Source organism: Stenella coeruleoalba (assembly GCF_951394435.1).
Source record: "Stenella coeruleoalba genome assembly, contig: scaffold_69, whole genome shotgun sequence".
NCBI classification, from domain to species: Eukaryota; Metazoa; Chordata; class Mammalia; order Artiodactyla; family Delphinidae; genus Stenella; species Stenella coeruleoalba.
The window spans coordinates 1,090,105-1,114,571 of NW_027645992.1; the positions used below are offsets into that span (position 1 = coordinate 1,090,105).

At 44.0% G+C, this 24,467-nt stretch overlaps 1 long non-coding RNA gene across 11 annotated transcripts in view; it reads right to left on the reverse strand.

The window, feature by feature from the left end:
* LOC307181408 overlaps positions 1–24,467 on the reverse strand; it is a 1,608,936-nt gene that overhangs the window by 1,076,846 nt on the left and 507,623 nt on the right. The window lies entirely within an intron of this gene.

Here is a 24,467-nt window from a genome sequence, read left to right on the forward strand (position 1 = left end):
CAGTGATAGGATTGGAGAGGTGCGGTGAGCAAATGAAGACCCTTTGAAGTCATATTGCATGGTACCCATTCCACGGGTTTCAACTACCCAGGTTTAAGGTATTCTTCCTTCAGCTAAAACATGCATGTGGAACCTAGAGTATAATCAACCATGTGATCGGGAGACGTGTTCAAATATGTCTCAGTTTTCCTCCCCTGGTACTCGGGTGCAACATTCCAGACGCTTTCCTAACACTCTCCCCACTTGGAGAGTCAGTCCCTTTAACCTCCTGTTTGGCCCAGTTTGCAATTTCTGCGGAAGATGAACAGGAATAGCGAAAACCAATGAGAGGCTAGCTGGAGGTGTCTGGACAGGCAAATTTAACTCTCATTTCCCACCAGGAAGAGGAATTAACCAAAGGCTCAGCATGCCGGGCCGGAACCAGATTAGGGCGTGAAGCCATCCTGCGGTGTTGCGGCCAGCTCAAAAGAAAGCGAGTTGAAGAAAGGAGCTCAGGGGCACTGTAATTCACAAACCTGCAGAGTTATAAATGACAGCTATCGTCCAAAAATAGACTGAAGTAAGGCTGCCAAGAGGACTTGAAAGCGGGGCAGAATTGCAGGAAACCGATTTCAGGAGGTAGACTGGAATTGCATTGAAAGCATAGGAAAAGAGGCAGAACGTCCACAATGATGCACTTGGCCAAAAAGGGCGTATGCGTTTTTTCCTGAATATATTCAGGAAAAAACGCATACGCCCTTTTTGGCCAACCAAGCAAGCTTGAAAGGAAATCTGCACTACAATGAAGTCTCACTTCCCCCCGGTCAAAAGGGCCATCTGAAAAAAGTGTAAAATCCAGAAAGGCAGGACAGGCCATGGAGAACTGGGAGCCTTGTTATGCTGATGGGCGGGATGTAAATTGCCAACAGACACTCGGGAGAAGTGTATGGTGTTTCCTGAAACATCTAAAAAACAAAGCAACAGAGCCTAGGGCACTGCCACTTATGGTCCTATAGCTTAGGGAAATTAAAATCAAAAAGACACAGCCACCCCAAAGTTTGGGACGCCTCTGTTTACAAGAACCTCGTTTACAGTACAAGTTCAACATCGCAGAAAGTGAAAAATGGATAAAGAAGTTGTGGTATTTACTTACAAAGCAATATCACTCAGCAATGAAATCTATGTCATCAGGCCCTTAGCATCACAATGAGTGGATTCAGGTATGATGATTCTAACTGAAATAAGTCACACAGAAAAAGAAACATCATAAGATATCAGTAATACACGGAATGTAAACTTGGCTACACAGGAACTGAATTACAGAACAGAACAGGGTCTCAAATTTAGAAAACCAACTTATGCTTGCTTAAGGGTAAAGGTGAGTTGGGGTGCTGCATAAAACCAGAGATTGAAATGAGCACAGATAAAGTTCCTTAAGCCAAATATGGAATAGACAAGAGCTACTCCTTGCTCAACGAAATGGACTCAACACCGCATATTAAACGCCTAAGAATGTACCTGACTAGTAAGTATCGTAAAACCTATGGATTGCTATGTCTCCAAAAGAGAATCAAGCATGTGTACAGGGGCATAAACGCAGCAGTGATAGGATTGGAGAGGTTCGGTGAGCAAATGAAGACCCTTTGAAGTCATATTGCATGGTACCCATTACACGGGTCTCAACTCTCCAGGTTTAAGGTATTCTTCCTTCAGCTAAAACATGCATGTGGAACCCAAGTATGATCAACCATGTGAACGGGAGACGTGTTCAAATATGTCTCAGTTTTCCTCCCCTGGTACTCGGGTGCAACATTCCAGACGCTTTACTAACACTCTCCCCACTTGGAGAGTCAGCGCCTTTAACCTCCTGTTTGGCCCAGTTTGCAATTTCTGCGGAAGATGAACAGGAATAGCGAGAACCAATGAGAGGCTAGCTGGAGGTGTCTGGACGGGCAAATTTAACTCTCATTTCCCACCAGGAAGAGGAAATAACCAAAGGCTCAGCGTGCCCTGCCGGAACCAGATTAGGGCCTGAAGCCATCCTGCGGTGTTGCGGCCAGGTCACAAGAAAGCGAGTTGAAGAAAGGAGCTCAGGGGCACTGTAATTCACAAACCTGCAGAGTTATAAATGACAGCTATCGTCCAAAAATAGACTGAAGTAAGGCTGCCAAGGGGACTTGAAAGCGGGGCAGAATTGCAGGAAACCGATGTCAGGAGGTAGACTGGAATTGCATTGAAAGCATAGGAAAAGAGGCAGAACGTCCACAATGATGCACTTGGCCAAAAAGGGCGTATGCGTTTTTTCCTGAATATATTCAGGAAAAAACGCATACGCCCTTTTTGGCCAACCAAGCAAGCTTGCAAAGGAAATCTGCACTACAATGAAGTCTCACTTCCCCGCGGCCAAAAGGGCCATCTGAAAAAAGTGTAAAATCCAGAAAGGCAACAGGCCATTGAGAACTGGCAGCCTTGTTATGCTGATGGGCGGGATGTAAATTGCCAACAGACACTTGGGAGAGGTGTATGGTGTTTCCTGAAACATCTAAAAAACAAAGCAACAGAGCCTAGGGCACTTCCACTTATGGTCCTATAGCTTAGGGAAATTAAAATCAAAAAGACACAGCCACCCCAAAGTTTGGAACGGCTCTGTTTACAAGAACCTCGTTTACAGTACAAGTTCAACATCGCAGAAAGTGAAAAATGGATAAAGAAGTTGTGGTATTTACTTACAAAGCAATATCACTCAGCAATGAAATCTGTGTCATCAGGCCCTTAGCAGCACAATGAGTGGATTCAGGTATGATGATTCTAACTGAAATAAGTCACACAGAAAAAGAAACATCATAAGATATCACTAATACACGGAATGTAAACTTGCCTACACAGGAACTGAATTACAGAACAGAACAGGGTCTCAAATTTAGAAAAGCAACTTATTCTTGCTTAAGGGTAAAGGTGAGTTGGGGTGCTGCATAAAACCAGAGATTGAAATGAGCACAGATAAAGTTCCTTAAGCCAAATATGGAATAGACAAGAGCTACTCCTTGCTCAACGAAATGGACTCAACACCCCATATTAAACGCCTAAGAATGTACCTGACTAGTAAGTATCTTAAAACCTATGGATTGCTATGTCTCCGAAAGAGAATCAAGCATGTGTACAGGGGCATAAACGCAGCAGTGATAGGATTGGAGAGGTTCGGTGAGCAAATGAAGACCCTTTGAAGTCATATTGCATGGTACCCATTCCACGGGTTTCAACTACCCAGGTTTAAGGTATTCTTCCTTCAGCTAAAACATGCATGAGGAACCTAGAGTATGATCAACCATGTGATCGGGAGACGTGTTCAAATATGTCTCAGTTTTCCTCCCCTGGTACTCGGGTGCAACATTCCAGACGCTTTACTAACACTCTCCCCACTTGGAGAGTCAGTCCCTTTAACCTCCTGTTTGGCCCAGTTTGCAATTTCTGCGGAAGATGAACAGGAATAGCGAGAACCTATGAGAGGCTAGCTGGAGGTGTCTGGACGGGCAAATTTAACTCTCATTTCCCACCAGGAAGAGGAATTAACCAAAGGCTCAGCATGCCGGGCCGGAACCTGATTAGGGCCTGAAGCCATCCTGCGGTGTTGCGGCCAGGTCACAAGAAAGCGAGTTGAAGAAAGGAGCTCAGGGGCACTGTAATTCACAAACCTGCAGAGTTATAAATGACAGCTATCGTCCAAAAATAGACTGAAGTAAGGCTGCCAAGGGGACTTGAAAGCGGGGCAGAATTGCAGGAAACCGATTTCAGGAGGTAGACTGGAATTGCATTGAAAGCATAGGAAAAGAGGCAGAACGTCCACAATGATGCACTTGGCCAAAAAGGGCGTATGCGTTTTTTCCTGAATATATTCAGGAAAAAACGCATACGCCCTTTTTGGCCAACCAAGCAAGCTTGCAAAGGAAATCTGCACTACAATGAAGTCTCACTTCCCCCCGGCCAAAAGGGCCATCTGAAAAAAGTGTAAAATCCAGAAAGGCAACAGGCCATTGAGAACTGGCAGCCTTGTTATGCTGATGGGCGGGATGTAAATTGCCAACAGACACTCCGGAGAAGTGTATGGTGTTTCCTGAAACATCTAAAAAACAAAGCAACAGAGCCTAGGGCACTGCCACTTATGGTCCTATAGCTTAGGGAAATTAAAATCAAAAAGACACAGCCACCCCAAAGTTTGGGACGCCTCTGTTTACAAGAACCTCGTTTACAGTAGAAGTTCAACATCGCAGAAAGTGAAAAATGGATAAAGAAGTTGTGGTATTTACTTACAAAGCAATATCACTCAGCAATGAAATCTATGTCATCAGGCCCTTAGCATCACAATGAGTGGATTCAGGTATGATGATTCTAACTGAAATAAGTCACACAGAAAAAGAAACATCATAAGATATCAGTAATACACGGAATGTAAACTTGGCTACACAGGAACTGAATTACAGAACAGAACAGGGTCTCAAATTTAGAAAACCAACTTATGCTTGCTTAAGGGTAAAGGTGAGTTGGGGTGCTGCATAAAACCAGAGATTGAAATGAGCACAGATAAAGTTCCTTAAGTCAAATATGGAATAGACAAGAGCTACTCCTTGCTCAATGAAATGGACTCAACACCGCATATTAAACGCCTAAGAATGTACCTGACTAGTAAGTATCGTAAAACCTATGGATTGCTATGTCTCCGAAAGAGAATCAAGCATGTGTACAGGGGCATAAACGCAGCAGTGATAGGATTGGAGAGGTGCGGTGAGCAAATGAAGACCCTTTGAAGTCATATTGCATGGTAACCATTCCACAGGTTTCAACTACCCAGGTTTAAGGTATTCTTCCTTCAGCTAAAACATGCATGTGGAACCTAGAGTATGATCAACCATGTGATCGGGAGACGTGTTCAAATATGTCTCAGTTTTCCTCCCCTGGTACTCGGGTGCAACATTCCAGACGCTTTACTAACACTCTCCCCACTTGGAGAGTCAGTCCCTTTAACCTCCTGTTTGGCCCAGTTTGCAATTTCTGCGGAAGATGAACAGGAATAGCGAGAACCAATGAGAGGCTAGCTGGAGGTGTCTGGACGGGCAAATTTAACTCTCATTTCCCACCAGGAAGAGGAATTAACCAAAAGCTCAGCATGCCGGGCCGGAACCAGATTAGGGCCTGAAGCCATCCTGCGGTGTTGCGGCCAGGTCACAAGAAAGCGAGTTGAAGAAAGGAGCTCAGGGGCACTGTAATTCACAAACCTGCAGAGTTATAAATGACAGCTATCGTCCAAAAATATACTGAAGTAAGGCTGCCAAGAGGACTTGAAAGCGGGGCAGAATTGCAGGAAACCAATTTCAGGAGGTAGACTGGAATTGCATTGAAAGCATAGGAAAAGAGGCAGAACGTCCACAATGATGCACTTGGCCAAAAAGGGCGTATGCGTTTTTTCCTGAATATATTCAGGAAAAAACGCATACGCCCTTTTTGGCCAACCAAGCAAGCTTGCAAAGGAAATCTGCACTACAATGAAGTCTCACTTCCCCCCGGTCAAAAGGGCCATCTGAAAAAAGTGTAAAATCCAGAAAGGCAACAGGCCATGGAGAACTGGGAGCCTTGTTATGCTGATGGGCGGGATGTAAATTGCCAACAGACACTCGGGAGAAGTGTATGGTGTTTCCTGAAACATCTAAAAAACAAAGCAACAGAGCCTAGGGCACTGCCACTTATGGTCCTATAGCTTAGGGAAATTAAAATCAAAAAGACACAGCCACCCCAAAGTTTGGGACGCCTCTGTTTACAAGAACCTCGTTTACAGTAGAAGTTCAACATCGCAGAAAGTGAAAAATGGATAAAGAAGTTGTGGTATTTACTTACAAAGCAATATCACTCAGCAATGAAATCTATGTCATCAGGCCATTAGCATCACAATGAGTGGATTCAGGTATGATGATTCTAACTGAAATAAGTCACACAGAAAAAGAAACATCATAAGATATCAGTAATACACGGAATGTAAACTTGGCTACACAGGAACTGAATTACAGAACAGAACAGGGTCTCAAATTTAGAAAACCAACTTATGCTTGCTTAAGGGTAAAGGTGAGTAGGGGTGCTGCATAAAACCAGAGATTGAAATGAGCACAGATAAAGTTCCTTAAGTCAAATATGGAATAGACAAGAGCTACTCCTTGCTCAATGAAATGGACTCAACACCGCATATTAAACACCTAAGAATGTACCTGACTAGTAAGTATCGTAAAACCTATGGATTGCTATGTCTCCGAAAGAGAATCAAGCATGTGTACAGGGGCATAAACGCAGCAGTGATAGGATTGGAGAGGTGCGGTGAGCAAATGAAGACCCTTTGAAGTCATATTGCATGGTACCCATTCCACAGGTTTCAACTACCCAGGTTTAAGGTATTCTTCCTTCAGCTAAAACATGCATGTGGAACCTAGAGTATGATCAACCATGTGAACGGGAGACGTGTTCAAATATGTCTCAGTTTTCCTCCCCTGGTACTCGGGTGCAACTTTCCAGACGCTTTACTAACACTCTCCCCACTTGGAGAGTCAGCGCCTTTAACCTCCTGTTTGGCCCAGTTTGCAATTTCTGCGGAAGATGAACAGGAATAGCGAGAACCAATGAGAGGCTAGCTGGAGGTGTCTGGACGGGCAAATTTAACTCTCATTTCCCACCAGGAAGAGGAAATAACCAAAGGCTCAGTGTGCCGTACCGGAACCAGATTAGGGCCTGAAGCCATCCTGCGGTGTTGCGGCCAGCTCAAAAGAAAGCGAGTTGAAGAAAGGAGCTCAGGGGCACTGTAATTCACAAACCTGCAGAGTTATAAATGACAGCTATCGACCAAAAATAGACTGAAGTAAGGCTGCCAAGAGGACTTGAAAGCGGGGCAGAATTGCAGGAAACCGATTTCAGGAGGTAGACTGGAATTGCATTGAAAGCATAGGAAAAGAGGCAGAACGTCCACAATGATGCACTTGGCCAAAAAGGGCGTATGCGTTTTTTCCTAAATATATTCAGGAAAAAACGCATACGCCCTTTTTGGCCAACCAAGCAAGCTTGCAAAGGAAATCTGCACTACAATGAAGTCTCACTTCCCCCCGGTCAAAAGGGCCATCTGAAAAAAGTGTAAAATCCAGAAAGGCAGGACAGGCCATGGAGAACTGGCAGCCTTGTTATGCTGATGGGCGGGATGTAAATTGCCAACAGACACTTGGGAGAAGTGTATGGTGTTTCCTGAAACATCTAAAAAACAAAGCAACAGAGCCTAGGGCACTTCCACTTATGGTCCTATAGCTTAGGGAAATTAAAATCAAAAAGACACAGCCACCCCAAAGTGTGGAACGGCTCTGTTTACAAGAACCTCGTTTACAGTACAAGTTCAACATCGCAGAAAGTGAAAAATGGATAAAGAAGTTGTGGTATTGACTTACAAAGCAATATCACTCAGCAATGAAATCTATGTCATCAGGCCCTTAGCAGCACAATGAGTGGATTCAGGTATGATGATTCTAACTGAAATAAGTCACACAGAAAAAGAAACATCATAATATATCAGTAATACACGGAATGGAAACTTGACTACACAGGAAATGAATTACAGAACAGAACAGGGCCTCAAATTTAGAAAAACAACTTATGCTTGCTTAAGGGTAAAGGTGAGTTGGGGTGCTGCATAAAACCAGAGATTGAAATGAGCACAGATAAAGTTCCTTAAGCCAAATATGGAATAGACAAGAGCTACTCCTTGCTCAACGAAATGGACTCAACTCCGCATATTAAACGCCTAAGAATGTACCTGACTTGTAAGTATCTTAAAACCTATGGATTGCTATGTCTCCGACAGAGAATCAAGCATGTGTACAGGGGCATAAACGCAGCAGTGATAGGATTGGAGAGGTTCGGTGAGCAAATGAAGACCCTTTGAAGTCATATTGCATGGTACCCATTCCACGGGTTTCAACTACCCAGGTTTAAGGTATTCTTCCTTCAGCTAAAACATGTATGTGGAACCTAGAGTATGATCAACCATGTGATCGGGAGATGTGTTCAAATATGTCTCAGTTTTCCTCCCCTGGTACTCGGGTGCAACATTCCAGACGCTTTACTAACACTCTCCCCACTTGGAGAGTCAGCGCCTTTAACCTCCTGTTTGGCCCAGTTTGCAATTTCTGCGGAAGATGAATAGGAATAGCGAGAACCAATGAGAGGCTAGCTGGAGGTGTCTGGACGGGCAAATTTAACTCTCATTTCCCACCAGGAAGAGGAAATAACCAAAGGCTCAGCGTGCCGTACCGGAACCAGATTAGGGCCTGAAGCCATCCTGCGGTGTTGCGGCCAGGTCACAAGAAAGCGAGTTGAAGAAAGGAGCTCAGGGGCACTGTAATTCACAAACCTGCAGAGTTATAAATGACAGCTATCGTCCAAAAATAGACTGAAGTAAGGCTGCCAAGAGGACTTGAAAGCGGGGCAGAATTGCAGGAAACCGATTTCAGGAGGTAGACTGGAATTGCATTGAAAGCATAGGAAAAGAGGCAGAACGTTCACAATGATGCACTTGGCCAAAAAGGGCGTATGCGTTTTTTCCTGAATATATTCAGAAAAAAACGCATACGCCCTTTTTGGCCAACCAAGCAAGCTTGCAAAGGAAATCTGCACTACAATGAAGTCTCACTTCCCCCCGGTCAAAAGGGCCATCTGAAAAAAGTGTAAAATCCAGAAAGGCAGGACAGGCCATGGAGAACTGGGAGCCTTGTTATGCTGATGGGCGGGATGTAAATTGCCAACAGACACTCGGGAGAAGTGTATGGTGTTTCCTGAAACATCTAAAAAACAAAGCAACAGAGCCTAGAGCACTGCCACTTATGGTCCTATAGCTTAGGGAAATTAAAATCAAAAAGACACAGCCACCTCAAAGTTTGGGACGCCTCTGTTTACAAGAACCTCGTTTACAGTACAAGTTCAACATCGCAGAAAGTGAAAAATGGATAAAGAAGTTGTGGTATTTACTTACAAAGCAATATCACTCAGCAATGAAATCTGTGTCATCAGGCCCTTAGCAGCACAATGAGTGGATTCAGGTATGATGATTCTAACTGAAGTAAGTCACACAGAAAAAGAAACATCATAAGATATCAGTAATACACGGAATGTAAACTTGGCTACACAGGAACTGAATTACAGAACAGAACAGGGTCTCAAATTTAGAAAACCAACCCATGCTTGCTTAAGGGTAAAGGTGAGTTGGGGTGCTGCATAAAACCAGAGATTGAAATGAGCACAGATAAAGTTCCTTAAGTCAAATATGGAATAGACAAGAGCTACTCCTTGCTCAACAAATTGGACTCAACACCCCATATTAAACGCCTAAGAATGTACCTGACTAGTAAGTATCTTAAAACCTATGGATTGCTATGTCACCGAAAGAGAATCAAGCATGTGTACAGGGGCATAAACGCAGCAGTGATAGGATTGGAGAGGTTCGGTGAGCAAATGAAGACCCTTTGAAGTCATATTGCATGGTACCCATTACACGGGTCTTAACTCTCCAGGTTTAAGGTATTCTTCCTTCAGCTAAACCATGCATGTGGAACCCAAGTATGATCAACCATGTGAACGGGAGACGTGTTCAAATATGTCTCAGTTTTCCTCCCCTGGTACTCGGGTGCAACATTCCAGATGCTTTACTAACACTCTCCCCACTTGGAGAGTCAGTCCCTTTAACCTCCTGTTTGGCCCAGTTTGCAATTTCTGCGGAAGATGAACAGGAATAGCGAGAACCAATGAGAGGCTAGCTGGAGGTGTCTGGACGGGCAAATTTAACTCTCATTTCCCACCAGGAAGAGGAATTAACCAAAGGCTCAGCATGCCGGGCCGGAACCAGATTAGGGCCTGAAGCCATCCTGCGGTGTTGCGGCCAGGTTACAAGAAAGCGAGTTGAAGAAAGGAGCTCAGGGGCACTGTAATTCACAAACCTGCAGAGTTATAAATGACAGCTATCGTCCAAAAATAGACTGAAGTAAGGCTGCCAAGAGGACTTGAAAGCGGGGCAGAATTGCAGGAAACCGATTTCAGGAGGTAGACTGGAATTGCATTGAAAGCATAGGAAAAGAGGCAGAACGTCCACAATGATGCACTTGGCCAAAAAGGGCGTATGCGTTTTTTCCTGAATATATTCAGGAAAAAACGCATACGCCCTTTTTGGCCAACCAAGCAAGCTTGCAAAGGAAATCTGCACTACAATGAAGTCTCACTTCCCCCCGGTCAAAAGGGCCATCTGAAAAAAGTGTAAAATCCAGAAAGGCAACAGGCCATTGAGAACTGGGAGCCTTGTTATGCTGATGGGCGGGATGTAAATTGCCCACAGACACTCGGGAGAAGTGTATGGTGTTTCCTGAAACATCTAAAAAACAAAGCAACAGAGCCTAGGGCACTTCCACTTATGGTCCTATAGCTTAGGGAAATTAAAATCAAAAAGACACAGCCACCCCAAAGTTTGGAACGGCTCTGTTTACAAGAACCTCGTTTACAGTACAAGTTCAACATCGCAGAAAGTGAAAAATGGATAAAGAACTTGTGGTACTTACATACAATGCAGTATCACTCAGCAATGAAATCTATGTCATCAGGCCCGTAGCAGCATAATGAGTAGATTCAGGTACGATGATTCTAACTGAAATAAGTCACACAGAAAAAGAAACATCATAAGATATCACTAATACACGGAATGTAAACTTGGCTACACAGGAACTGAATTCCAAAACAGAACAGGTTCTCAAATTTAGAAAACCAACTTATGCTTGCTTAAGGGTAAAGGTGAGTTGGGGTGCTGCATAAAACCAGAGATTGAAATGAGCACAGATAAAGTTCCTTAAGTCAAATATGGAATAGACAAGAGCTACTCCTTGCTCAACGAAATGGACTCAACACTGCATATTAAACGCCTAAGAATGTACCTGACTAGTAAGTATCTTAAAACCTATGGATTGCTATGTCTCCGAAAGAGGATCAAGCATGTGTACAGGGGCATAAACGCAGCAGTGATAGGATTGGAGAGGTTCGGTGAGCAAATGAAGACCCTTTGAAGTCATATTGCATGGTACCCATTACACGGGTCTCAACTCTCCAGGTTTAAGGTATTCTTCCTTCAGCTAAAACATGCATGTGGAACCCAGAGTATGATCAACCATATGATCGGGAGACGTTTTCAAATATGTCTCAGTTTTCCTCCCCTGGTACTCGGGTGCAACATTCCAGACGCTTTACTAACACTCTCCCCACTTGGAGAGTCAGTCCCTTTAACCTCCTGTTTGGCCCAGTTTGCAATTTCTGCGGAAGATGAACAGGAATAGCGAAAACCAATGAGAGACTAGCTGGAGGTGTCTGGACGGGCAAATTTAACTCTCATTTCCCACCAGGAAGAGGAAATAACCAAAGGCTCAGCGTGCCGTGCCAGAACCAGATTAGGGCCTGAAGCCATCCTGCGGTGTTGTGGCCAGGTCACAAGAAAGCGAGTTGAAGAAAGGAGCTCAGGGGCACTGTAATTCACAAACCTGCAGAGTTATAAATGACAGCTATCGTCCAAAAATAGACTGAAGTAAGGCTGCCAAGAGGACTTGAAAGCGGGGCAGAATTGCAGGAAACCGATTTCAGGAGGTAGACTGGAATTGCATTGAAAGCATAGGAAAAGAGGCAGAACGTCCACAATGATGCCCTTGGCCAAAAAGGGCGTATGCGTTTTTTCCTGAATATATTCAGGAAAAAACGCATACGCCCTTTTTGGCCAACCAAGCAAGCTTGCAAAGGAAATCTGCACTACAATGAAGTCTCACTTCCCCCCGGTCAAAAGGGCCAACTGAAAAAAGTGTAAAATCCAGAAAGGCAACAGGCCATTGAGAACTGGGAGCCTTGTTATGCTGATGGGCGGGATGTAAATTGCCAACAGACACTCGGGAGAAGTGTATGGTGTTTCCTGAAACATCTAAAAAACAAAGCAACAGAGCCTAGAGCACTGCCACTTATGGTCCTATAGCTTAGGGAAATTAAAATCAAAAAGACACAGCCACCCCAAAGTTTGGGACGCCTCTGTTTACAAGAACCTCGTTTACAGTACAAGTTCAACATCGCAGAAAGTGAAAAATGGATAAAGAAGTTGTGGTATTTACTTACAAAGCAATATCACTCAGCAATGAAATCTGTGTCATCAGGCCCTTAGCAGCACAATGAGTGGATTCAGGTATGATGATTCTAACTGAAGTAAGTCACACAGAAAAAGAAACATCATAAGATATCAGTAATACACGGAATGTAAACTTGGCTACACAGGAACTGAATTACAGAACAAAACAGGGTCTCAAATTTAGAAAACCAACTCATGCTTGCTTAAGGGTAAAGGTGAGTTGGGGTGCTGCATAAAACCAGAGATTGAAATGAGCACAGATAAAGTTCCTTAAGTCAAATATGGAATAGACAAGAGCTACTCCTTGCTCAACAAATTGGACTCAACACCCCATATTAAACGCCTAAGAATGTACCTGACTAGTAAGTATCTTAAAACCTATGGATTGCTATGTCACCGAAAGAGAATCAAGCATGTGTACAGGGGCATAAACGCAGCAGTGATAGGATTGGAGAGGTTCGGTGAGCAAATGAAGACCCTTTGAAGTCATATTGCATGGTACCCATTACACGGGTCTTAACTCTCCAGGTTTAAGGTATTCTTCCTTCAGCTAAAACATGCATGTGGAACCCAAGTATGATCAACCATGTGAACGGGAGACGTGTTCAAATATGTCTCAGTTTTCCTCCCCTGGTACTCGGGTGCAACATTCCAGACGCTTTACTAACACTCTCCCAACTTGGAGAGTCAGTCCCTTTAACCTCCTGTTTGGCCCAGTTTGCAATTTCTGCGGAAGATGAACAGGAATAGCGAGAACCAATGAGAGACTAGCTGGAGGTGTCTGGACGGGCAAATTTAACTCTCATTTCCCACCAGGAAGAGGAATTAACCAAAGGCTCAGCATGCCGGGCCGGAACCAGATTAGGGCCTGAAGCCATCCCGCGGTGTTGTGGCCAGGTTACAAGAAAGCGAGTTGAAGAAAGGAGCTCAGGGGCACTGTAATTCACAAACCTGCAGAGTTATAAATGACAGCTATCGTCCAAAAATAGACTGAAGTAAGGCTGCCAAGAGGACTTGAAAGCGGGGCAGAATTGCAGGAAACCGATTTCAGGAGGTAGACTGGAATTGCATTGAAAGCATAGGAAAAGAGGCAGAACGTCCACAATGATGCACTTGGCCAAAAAGGGCGTATGCGTTTTTTCCTGAATATATTCAGGAAAAAACGCATACGCCCTTTTTGGCCAACCAAGCAAGCTTGCAAAGGAAATCTGCACTACAATGAAGTCTCACTTCCCCCCGGTCAAAAGGGCCATCTGAAAAAAGTGTAAAATCCAGAAAGGCAACAGGCCATTGAGAACTGGGAGCCTTGTTATGCTGATGGGCGGGATGTAAATTGCCAACAGACACTCGGGAGAAGTGTATGGTGTTTCCTGAAACATCTAAAAAACAAAGCAACAGAGCCTAGGGCACTGCCACTTATGGTCCTATAGCTTAGGGAAATTAAAACCAAAAAGACACAGCCACCCCAAAGTTTGGAACGGCTCTGTTTACAAGAACCTCGTTTACAGTACAAGTTCAACATCGCAGAAAGTGAAAAATGGATAAAGAACTTGTGGTACTTACGTACAATGCAGTATCACTCAGCAATGAAATCTATGTCATCAGGCCCGTAGCAGCATAATGAGTACATTCAGGTACGATGATTCTAACTGAAATAAGTCACACAGAAAAAGAAACATCATAAGATATCACTAATACACGGAATGTAAACTTGGCTACACAGGAACTGAATTCCAAAACAGAACAGGTTCTCAAATTTAGAAAACCAACTTATGCTTGCTTAAGGGTAAAGGTGAGTTGGGGTGCTGCATAAAACCAGAGATTGAAATGAGCACAGATAAAGTTCCTTAAGTCAAATATGGAATAGACAAGAGCTACTCCTTGCTCAACGAAATGGACTCAACACCGCATATTAAACGCCTAAGAATGTACCTGACTAGTAAGTATCTTAAAACCTATGGATTGCTATGTCACCGAAAGAGAATCAAGCATGTGTACAGGGGCATAAACGCAGCAGTGATAGGATTGGAGAGGTTCGGTGAGCAAATGAAGACCCTTTGAAGTCATATTGCATGGTACCCATTACACGGGTCTTAACTCTCCAGGTTTAAGGTATTCTTCCTTCAGCTAAAACATGCATGTGGAACCCAAGTATGATCAACCATGTGAACGGGAGACGTGTTCAAATATGTCTCAGTTTTCCTCCCCTGGTACTCGGGTGCAACATTCCAGACGCTTTACTAACACTCTCCCAACTTGGAGAGTCAGTCCCTTTAACCTCCTGTTTGGCCCAGTTTGCAATTTCTGCGGAAGATGAACAGGAATAGCGAGAACCAATGAGAGACTAGCTGGAGGTGTCTGGACGGGCAAATTTAACTCTCATTTCCCACCAGGAAGAGGAATTAACCAAAGGCTCAGCATGCCGGGCCGGAACCAGATTAGGGCCTGAAGCCATCCCGCGGTGTTGTGGCCAGGTTACAAGAAAGCGAGTTGAAGAAAGGAGCTCAGGGGCACTGTAATTCACAAACCTGCAGAGTTATAAATGACAGCTATCGTCCAAAAATAGACTGAAGTAAGGCTGCCAAGAGGACTTGAAAGCGGGGCAGAATTGCAGGAAACCGATTTCAGGAGGTAGACTGGAATTGCATTGAAAGCATAGGAAAAGAGGCAGAACGTCCACAATGATGCACTTGGCCAAAAAGGGCGTATGCGTTTTTTCCTGAATATATTCAGGAAAAAACGCATACGCCCTTTTTGGCCAACCAAGCAAGCTTGCAAAGGAAATCTGCACTACAATGAAGTCTCACTTCCCCCCGGTCAAAAGGGCCATGTGAAAAAAGTGTAAAATCCAGAAAGGCAACAGGCCATTGAGAACTGGGAGCCTTGTTATGCTGATGGGCGGGATGTAAATTGCCAACAGACACTCGGGAGAAGTGTATGGTGTTTCCTGAAACATCTAAAAAACAAAGCAACAGAGCCTAGGGCACTGCCACTTATGGTCCTATAGCTTAGGGAAATTAAAACCAAAAAGACACAGCCACCCCAAAGTTTGGAACGGCTCTGTTTACAAGAACCTCGTTTACAGTACAAGTTCAACATCGCAGAAAGTGAAAAATGGATAAAGAACTTGTGGTACTTACGTACAATGCAGTATCACTCAGCAATGAAATCTATGTCATCAGGCCCGTAGCAGCATAATGAGTACATTCAGGTACGATGATTCTAACTGAAATAAGTCACACAGAAAAAGAAACATCATAAGATATCACTAATACACGGAATGTAAACTTGGCTACACAGGAACTGAATTCCAAAACAGAACAGGTTCTCAAATTTAGAAAACCAACTTATGCTTGCTTAAGGGTAAAGGTGAGTTGGGGTGCTGCATAAAACCAGAGATTGAAATGAGCACAGATAAAGTTCCTTAAGTCAAATATGGAATAGACAAGAGCTACTCCTTGCTCAACGAAATGGACTCAACACCGCATATTAAACGCCTAAGAATGTACCTGACTAGTAAGTATCTTAAAACCTATGGATTGCTATGTCTCCGAAAGAGAATCAAGCATGTGTACAGGGGCATAAACGCAGCAGTGATAGGATTGGAGAGGTTCGGTGAGCAAATGAAGACCCTTTGAAGTCATATTGCATGGTACCCATTACACGGGTCTCAACTCTCCAGGTTTAAGGTATTCTTCCTTCAGCTAAAACATGCATGTGGAACCCAGAGTATGATCAACCATATGATCGGGAGACGTGTTCAAATATGTCTCAGTTTTCCTCCCCTGGTACTCGGGTGCAACATTCCAGACGCTTTACTAACACTCTCCCCACTTGGAGAGTCAGTCCCTTTAACCTCCTGTTTGGCCCAGTTTGCAATTTCTGCGGAAGATGAACAGGAATAGCGAGAACCAATGAGAGGCTAGCTGGAGGTGTCTGGACGGGCAAATTTAACTCTCATTTCCCACCAGGAAGAGGAAATAACCAAAGGCTCAGCATGCCGTGCCGGAACCAGATTAGGGCCTGAAGCCATCCTGCGGTGTTGCGGCCAGGTCACAAGAAAGCGAGTTGAAGAAAGGAGCTCAGGGGCACTGTAATTCACAAACCTGCAGAGTTATAAATGACAGCTATTGTCCAAAAATAGACTGAAGTAAGGCTGCCAAGAGGACTTGAAAGCGGGGCAGAATTGCAGGAAACCGATTTCAGGAGGTAGACTGGAATTGCATTGAAAGCATAGGAAAAGAGGCAGAACGTCCACAATGATGCACTTGGCCAAAAAGGGTGTATGCGTTTTTTCCTGAGTATATTCAGAAAAAAACGCATACGCCCTTTTTGGCCAACCAAGCAAGCTTGCAAAGGAAATCTGCACTACAATGAAGTCTCACTTCCCCCCGGTCAAAAGGGCCATCTGAAAAAAGTGTAAAATCCAGAAAGGCAGGACAGGCCATGGAGAACTGGGAGTCTTGTTATGCTGATGGGCGGGATGTAAATTGCCAACAGACACTCGGGAGAAGTGTATGGTGTTTCCTGAACATCTAAAAAACAAAGCAACAGAGCCTAGAGCACTGCCACTTATGGTCCTATAGCTTAGGGAAATTAAAATCAAAAAGACACAGCCACCCCAAAGTTTGGGACGCCTCTGTTTACAAGAACCTCGTTTACAGTACAAGTTCAACATCGCAGAAAGTGAAAAATGGATAAAGAAGTTGTGGTATTTACTTACAAAGCAATATCACTCAGCAATGAAATCTGTATCATCAGGCCCTTAGCAGCACAATGAGTGGATTCAGGTATGATGATTCTAACTGAAGTAAGTCACACAGAAAAAGAAACATCATAAGATATCAGTAATACACGGAATGTAAACTTGGCTACACAGGAACTGAATTACAGAACAGAACAGGGTCTCAAATTTAGAAAACCAACTCATGCTTGCTTAAGAGTAAAGGTGAGTTGGGGTGCTGCATAAAACCAGAGATTGAAATGAGCACAGATAAAGTTCCTTAAGTCAAATATGGAATAGACAAGAGCTACTCCTTGCTCAACGAAATGGACTCAACACCGCATATTAAACGCCTAAGTATGTACCTGACTAGTAAGTATCTTAAAACCTATGGATTGCTATGTCTCCGAAAGAGAATCAAGCATGTGTACAGGGGCATAAACGCAGCAGTGATAGGATTGGAGATGTTCGGTGAGCAAATGAAGACCCTTTGAAGTCATATTGCATGGTACCCATTACACGGGTCTTAACTCTCCAGGTTTAAGGTATTCTTCCTTCAGCTAAAACATGCATGTGGAACCCAAGTATGATCAACCATGTGAACGGGAGACGTGTTCAAATATGTCTCAGTTTTCCTCCCCTGGTACTCGGGTGCAACATTCCAGACGCTTTAATAACACTCTCCCCACTTGGAGAGTCAGTCCCTTTAACCTCCTGTTTGGCCCAGTTTGCAATTTCTGCGGAAGATGAACAGGAATAGCGAGAACCAATGAGAGGCTAGCTGGAGGTGTCTGGACGGGCAAATTTAACTCTCATTTCCCACCAGGAAGAGGAATTAACCAAAGGCTCAGCATGCCGGGCCGGAACCAGATTAGGGCCTGAAGCCATCCTGCGGTGTTGCGGCCAGGTCACAAGAAAGCGAGTTGAAGAAAGGAGCTCAGGGGCACTGTAATTCACAAACCTGCAGAGTTATAAATGACAGCTATCGTCCAAAAATAGACTGAAGTAAGGCTGCCAAGAGGACTTGAAAGCGGGGCAGAATTGCAGGAAACCGATTTCAGGAGGTAGACTGGAATTGCATTGAAAGCATAGGAAAGGAGGCAGAACGTCCACAATGATGCACTTGGCCAAAAAGGGCGTATGCGTTTTTTCCTGAATATATTCAGGAAAAAACGCATACGCCCTTTTTGGCCAACCAAGCAAGCTTGCAAAGGAAATCTGCACTACAATGAAGTCTCACTTCCCCCCGGTCAAAAGGGTCATCTGAAAAAAGTGTAAAATCCAGAAAGGCAACAGGCCATTGAGAACTGGGAGCCTTGTTATGCTGATGGGCGGGATGTAAATTGCCAACAGACACTCGGGAGAAGTGTATGGTGTTTCTTGAAACATCTAAAAAACAAAGCAACAGAGCCTAGGGCACTGCCACTTATGGTCCTATAGCTTAGGGAAATTAAAATCAAAAAGACACAGCCACCCCAAAGTTTGGAACGGCTCTGTTTACAAGAACCTCGTTTACAGTACAAGTTCAACATCGCAGAAAGTGAAAAATGGATAAAGAACTTGTGGTACTTACGTACAATGCAGTATCACTCAGCAATGAAATCTATGTCATCAGGCCCGTAGCAGCATAATGAGTAGATTCAGGTACGATGATTCTAACTGAAATAAGTCACACAGAAAAAGAAACATCATAAGATATCACTAATACACGGAATGTAAACTTGGCTACACAGGAACTGAATTCCAAAACAGAACAGGTTCTCAAATTTAGAAAACCAACTTATGCTTGCTTAAGGGTAAAGGTGAGTTGGGGTGCTGCATAAAACCAGAGATTGAAATGAGCACAGATAAAGTTCCTTAAGTCAAATATGGAATAGACAAGAGCTACTCCTTGCTCAACGAAATGGACTCAACACCGCATATTAAACGCCTAAGAATGTACCTGACTAGTAAGTATCTTAAAACCTATGGATTGCTATGTCTCCGAAAGAGAATCAAGCATGTGTACAGGGGCATAAACGCAGCAGTGATAGGATTGGAGAGGTTCGGTGAGCAAATGAAGACCCTTTGAAGTCATATTGCATGGTACCCATTACACGGGTCTCGACTCTCCAGGTTTAAGGTATTCTTCCTTCAGCTAAAACATGCATGTGGAACCCAGAGTATGATCAACCATATGATCGGGAGACGTGTTCAAATATGTCTCAGTTTTCCTCCCCTGGTACTCGGGTGCAACATTCCAGACGCTTTACTAACACTCTCCCCACTTGGAGAGTCAGTCCCTTTAACCTCCTGTTTGGCCCAGTTTGCAATTTCTGCGGAAGATGAACAGGAATAGCGAGAACCAATGAGAGGCTAGCTGGAGGTGTCTGGACGGGCAAATTTAACTCTCATTTCCCACCAGGAAGAGGAATTAACCAAAGGCTCAGCGTGCCGTGCCGGAACCAGATTAGGGCCTGAAGCCATCCTGCGGTGTTGCGGCCAGGTCACAAGAAAGCGAGTTGAAGAAAGGAGCTCAGGGGCACTGTAATTCACAAACCTGCAGAGTTATAAATGACAGCTATCATCCAAAAATAGACTGAAGTAAGGCTGCCAAGAGGACTTGAAAGCGGGGCAGAATTGCAGGAAACCGATTTCAGGAGGTAGACTGGAATTGCATTGAAAGCATAGGAAAAGAGGCAGAACGTCCACAATGATGCACTTGGCCAAAACGGGCGTATGCGTTTTTTCCTGAATATATTCAGGAAAAAACGCATACGCCCTTTTTGGCCAACCAAGCAAGCTTGCAAATGAAATCTGCACTACAATGAAGTCTCACTTTCCCCCGGTCAAAAGGGCCATCTGAAAAAAGTGTAAAATCCAGAAAGGCAGGACAGGCCATGGAGAACTGGGAGCCTTGTTATGCTGATGGGCGGGATGTAAATTGCCAACAGACACTCGGGAGAAGTGTATGGTGTTTCCTGAAACATCTAAAAAACAAAGCAACAGAACCTAGGGCACTTCCACTTATGGTCTTATAGCTTAGGGAAATTAAAATCAAAAAGACACAGCCACCCCAAAGTTTGGAATGGCTCTGTTTACAAGAACCTCGTTTACAGTACAAGTTCAACATCGCAGAAAGTGAAAAATGGATAAAGAAGTTGTGGTATTTACTTACAAAGCAATATCACTCAGCAATGAAATCTGTGTCATCAGGCCCTTAGCAGCACAATGAGTGGATTCAGGTATGATGATTCTAACTGAAGTAAGTCACACAGAAAAAGAAACATCATAAGATATCAGTAATACACGGAATGTAAACTTGGCTACACAGGAACTGAATTACAGAACAGAACAGGGTCTCAAATTTAGAAAACCAACTTATTCTTGCTTAAAGGTAAAGGTGAGTTGGGGTGCTGCATAAAACCAGAGATTGAAATGAGCACAGATAAAGTTCCTTAAGCCAAATATGGAATAGACAAGAGCTACTCCTTGCTCAACGATATGGACTCAACACCCCATATTAAACGCCTAAGAATGTACCTGACTAGTAAGTATCTTAAAACCTATGGATTGCTATGTCTCCGAAAGAGAATCAAGCATGTGTACAGGGGCATAAACACAGCAGTGATAGGATTGGAGAGGTTCGGTGAGCAAATGAAGACCCTTTGAAGTCATATTGCATGGTACCCATTACACGGGTCTTAACTTTCCAGGTTTAAGATATTCTTCCTTCAGCTAAAACATGCATGTGGAACCCAAGTATGATCAACCATGTGAACGGGAGACGTGTTCAAATATGTCTCAGTTTTCCTCCCCTGGTACTTGGGTGCAACATTCCAGACGCTTTACTAACACTCTCCCCACTTGGAGAGTCAGCGCCTTTAACCTCCTGTTTGGCCCAGTTTGCAATTTCTGCGGAAGATGAACAGGAATAGCGAGAACCAATGAGAGGCTAGCTGGAGGTGTCTGGACGGGCAAATTTAACTCTCATTTCCCACCAGGAAGAGGAAACAACCAAAGGCTCAGCGTGCCATACCGGAACCAGATTAGGGCCTGAAGCCGTCCTGCGGTGTTGCGGCCAGCTCAAAAGAAAGCGAGTTGAAGAAAGGAGCTCAGGGGCACTGTAATTCACAAACCTGCAGAGTTATAAATGACAGCTATCGTCCAAAAATAGACTGAAGTAAGGCTGCCAAGAGGACTTGAAAGCGGGGCAGAATTGCAGGAAACCGATTTCAGGAGGTAGACTGGAATTGCATTGAAAGCATAGGAAAAGAGGCAGAACGTCCACAATGATGCACTTGGCCAAAAAGAGCGTATGCGTTTTTTCCTGAATATATTCAGGAAAAAACGCATACGCCCTTTTTGGCCAACCAAGCAAGCTTGCAAAGGAAATCTGCACTACAATGAAGTCTCACTTCCCCCCGGCCAAAAGGGCCATCTGAAAAAAGTGTAAAATCCAGAAAGGCAACAGGCCATTGAGAACTGGCAGCCTTGTTATGCTGATGGGCGGGATGTAAATTGCCAACAGACACTTGGGAGAGGTGTATGGTGTTTCCTGAAACATCTAAAAAACAAAGCAACAGAGCCTAGTGCACTTCCACTTATGGTCCTATAGCTTAGGGAAATTAAAATCAAAAAGACACAGCCACCCCAAAGTTTGGAACGGCTCTGTTTACAAGAACCTCGTTTACAGTACAAGTTCAACATCGCAGAAAGTGAAAAATGGATAAAGAAGTTGTGGTATTTACTTACAAAGCAATATCACTCAGCAATGAAATCTGTGTCATCAGGCCCTTAGCAGCACAATGAGTGGATTCAGGTATGATGATTCTAACTGAAATAAGTCACACAGAAAAAGAAACATCATAAGATATCACTAATACACGGAATGTAAACTTGCCTACACAGGAACTGAATTACAGAACAGAACAGGGTCTCAAATTTAGAAAACCAACTTATTCTTGCTTAAGGGTAAAGGTGAGTTGGGGTGCTGCATAAAACCAGAGATTGAAATGAGCACAGATAAAGTTCCTTAAGCCAAATATGGAATAGACAAGAGCTACTCCTTGCTCAACGAAATGGACTCAACACCCCATATTAAACGCCTAAGAATGTACCTGACTAGTAAGTATCTTAAAACCTATGGATTGCTATGTCTCCGAAAGAGAATCAAGCATGTGTACAGGGGCATAAACGCAGCAGTGATAGGATTGGAGAGGTTCGGTGAGCAAATGAAGACCCTTTGAAGTCATATTGCATGGTACCCATTCCACGGGTTTCAACTACCCAGGTTTAAGGTATTCTTCCTTCAGCTAAAACATGCATGTGGAACCTAGAGTATGATCAACCATGTGATCGGGAGACGTGTTCAAATATGTCTCAGTTTTCCTCCCCTGGTACTCGGGTGCAACATTCCAGACGCTTTACTAACACTCTCCCCACTTGGAGAGTCAGTCCCTTTAACCTCCTGTTTGGCCCAGTTTGCAATTTCTGCGGAAGATGAACAGGAATAGCGAGAACCAATGAGAGGCTAGCTGGAGGTGTCTGGACGGGCAAATTTAACTCTCATTTCCCACCAGGAAGAGGAATTAACCAAAGGCTCAGCATGCCGGGCCGGAACCAGATTAGGGCCTGAAGCCATCCTGCGGTGTTGCGGCCAGGTCACAAGAAAGCGAGTTGAAGAAAGGAGCTCAGGGGCACTGTAATTCACAAACCTGCAGAGTTATAAATGACAGCTATCGTCCAAAAATAGACTGAAGTAAGGCTGCCAAGAGGACTTGAAAGCAGGGCAGAATTGCAGGAAACCGATTTCAGGAGGTAGACTGGAATTGCATTGAAAGCATAGGAAAAGAGGCAGAACGTCCACAATGATGCACTTGGCCAAAAAGGGCGTATGCGTTTTTTCCTGAATATATTCAGGAAAAAACGCATACGCCCTTTTTGGCCAACCAAGCAAGCTTGCAAAGGAAATCTGCACTACAATGAAGTCTCACTTCCCCCCGGTCAAAAGGGCCATCTGAAAAAAGTGTAAAATCCAGAAAGGCAACAGGCCATGGAGAACTGGGAGCCTTGTTATGCTGATGGGCGGGATGTAAATTGCCAACAGACACTCCGGAGAAGTGTATGGTGTTTCCTGAAACATCTAAAAAACAAAGCAACAGAGCCTAGGGCACTGCCACTTATGGTCCTATAGCTTAGGGAAATTAAAATCAAAAAGACACAGCCACCCCAAAGTTTGGGACGCCTCTGTTTACAAGAACCTCGTTTACAGTAGAAGTTCAACATCGCAGAAAGTGAAAAATGGATAAAGAAGTTGTGGTATTTACTTACAAAGCAATATCACTCAGCAATGAAATCTATGTCATCAGGCCCTTAGCATCACAATGAGTGGATTCAGGTATGATGATTCTAACTGAAATAAGTCACACAGAAAAAGAAACATCATAAGATATCAGTAATACACGGAATGTAAACTTGGCTACACAGGAACTGAATTACAGAACAGAACAGGGTCTCAAATTTAGAAAACCAACTTATGCTTGCTTAAGGGTAAAGGTGAGTTGGGGTGCTGCATAAAACCAGAGATTGAAATGAGCACAGATAAAGTTCCTTAAGTCAAATATGGAATAGACAAGAGCTACTCCTTGCTCAATGAAATGGACTCAACACCGCATATTAAACGCCTAAGAATGTACCTGACTAGTAAGTATCGTAAAACCTATGGATTGCTATGTCTCCGAAAGAGAATCAAGCATGTGTACAGGGGCATAAACGCAGCAGTGATAGGATTGGAGAGGTGCGGTGAGCAAATGAAGACCCTTTGAAGTCATATTGCATGGTAACCATTCCACAGGTTTCAACTACCCAGGTTTAAGGTATTCTTCCTTCAGCTAAAACATGCATGTGGGACCTAGAGTATGATCAACCATGTGATCGGGAGACGTGTTCAAATATGTCTCAGTTTTCCTCCCCTGGTACTCGGGTGCAACATTCCAGACGCTTTACTAACACTCTCCCCACTTGGAGAGTCAGTCCCTTTAACCTCCTGTTTGGCCCAGTTTGCAATTTCTGCGGAAGATGAACAGGAATAGCGAAAACCAATGAGAGGCTAGCTGGAGGTGTCTGGATGGGCAAATTTAACTCTCATTTCCCACCAGGAAGAGGAATTAACCAAAGGCTCAGCATGCCGGGCCGGAACCTGATTAGGGCCTGAAGCCATCCTGCGGTGTTGCGGCCAGCTCACAAGAAAGCGAGTTGAAGAAAGGAGCTCAGGGGCACTGTAATTCACAAACCTGCAGAGTTATAAATGACAGCTATCGTCCAAAAATAGACTGAAGTAAGGCTGCCAAGAGGACTTGAAAGCGGGGCAGAATTGCAGGAAACCGATTTCAGGAGGTAGACTGCAATTGCATTGAAAGCATAGGAAAAGAGGCAGAACGTCCACAATGATGCACTTGGCCAAAAAGGGCGTATGCGTTTTTTCCTGAATATATTCAGGAAAAAACGCATACGCCCTTTTTGGCCAACCAAGCAAGCTTGCAAAGGAAATCTGCACTACAATGAAGTCTCACT